At 39.9% G+C, this 1,571-nt stretch overlaps 1 non-coding gene across 1 annotated transcript; it reads left to right on the top strand.

The window, feature by feature from the left end:
* The first annotated feature begins 303 nt into the window (after positions 1–303).
* On the top strand, positions 304–410 carry LOC132618782 (small nucleolar RNA R71). The gene has a single exon (XR_009574318.1). It is a non-coding gene; the product is annotated as a small nucleolar RNA R71 (small nucleolar RNA).
* Positions 411–1,571: the final 1,161 nt, after the last annotated feature.

Genomic DNA, 1,571 nt, shown 5'->3' with positions numbered 1-1,571 from the left:
CATTTGGCCTCTTTCTCCATAAGCCTTTTGGATAATAAATCCACGGTGGTTTGCAGTTGAGCGAACGCATGATCTCGCTCATGATTTTCTTTGGCCACCGCGGCCACAGAGGGACTACCATATGATAGGAATTCGCTATCAGTCGAATGCCAGGCTTGATTATGGGTAGTAAGCTTGTCGAGCAACCGGGTGATGTTGACAAAGGTTTTGTCCATAAAGCATCCCCCAGCTGCAGTGTTGACAGCTATTTGATTCATTGTATCTAGCCCCTTGTAGAACTTCTCTGTGAGAATTGCATCTGGAAATCCATGATTCGGAGATTGAGCTAGATAATATTTGAACCTCTCCCATGCAGCATATAGTTGTTCCCCTGGAAGTTGTTTAAACCCAAAAATCTTATCCCGAAGCTCAGCCTTTTTGCTGGGTGGGAACCATTTTTTTAGAAAGATATTGGCCAGCTCATTCCAGGTATGAATAGTATTGCTCGGGAGCTTTTCATACCATTCCCTAGCTTGGCCAGCTAATGAATATTTGAAAACCCGCAGTCGCAGTGCATCAGCAGGAACAACACCTTGAGATTGTTGGGAACATACATGCACGAAATTCTTCAGGTGTCGAAGGGGACAGTCTTCCGAAGAATTTCGGAAATAGCCTTCAAGTTTCAATAGCTGATAGATAGAACTATCAATTTTGAAATTAGCATTTCCTGTTCTTGGGGGAACTACAGCAGAATCATAATCAGCTTCGTCGATGAATTCTGCAAATACATTCTCATCCTCCTCTTCTTCTGGTGCAGGATGGTTCACTTGGATCCCCCCTTGGTTCCCTTGATTGCGATGGGGTCTTCCAGCCATGTTCACCTGGTTCACTAAAACAGCAAACGAGGTGTGATGGAATAGAAAAAGTTTTAAAGAATAGTACACAACAATTAGTAATTTCTGAACCGTATTCCCCGGCAACGGCGCCAAAATTTGATACGCTCAAATTATACCTATTAATGGCGTAAAGCGGACGTTGTCAAATATAGTAACCCAACAAGGTTGGGGTCGAATCCCACAGGGAATATGGAGAGAAAAGAGTACTAATCGTATGCGATACCAATCTTTAAAGGCTTTAATCCTATTCCGGATAGTTTGAATTGATTGTTGAATAATGTAATTGAATACTTTGACTTAGAATGTAATTAATATGAGAGAGAGACTAAGGTTGTGTTTCCCAATTTGATTAGATATTATGCTTCGGATTTCAATGTGATATACTTCTAATGGTTGTTCTAAGAATATGCACTTGATCTCTTAAAGACTTCTTAATGTTTCCCAACAGTTAAGCAGTATTTCCTCTTTATGATTCTTCCGAATATAAAAGAGTTACAATCGAAGAGCGACCAATAATGCCAATTTAGACTTATTCTTATTCCTAAGTTAGTCTATTAAACGAGGGTTAACGCCTCGAGTCATTGTTATTCAATCTTACCAATATTGACTCTCTTTCCCAAGAAAAGTCAATATAATGGCTTCGGCTAATGCTTGCAATCATTACCCAACGTTACAACACAAAGATAGAATAAATAA

Source organism: Lycium barbarum, chromosome 1, assembly GCF_019175385.1.
Source record: "Lycium barbarum isolate Lr01 chromosome 1, ASM1917538v2, whole genome shotgun sequence".
In the NCBI taxonomy this organism is placed as follows: Eukaryota; Viridiplantae; Streptophyta; class Magnoliopsida; order Solanales; family Solanaceae; genus Lycium; species Lycium barbarum.
The sequence above is the reverse complement of the archived record's forward strand: the minus strand, read 5'-3'. Positions and strand labels throughout refer to the sequence as shown.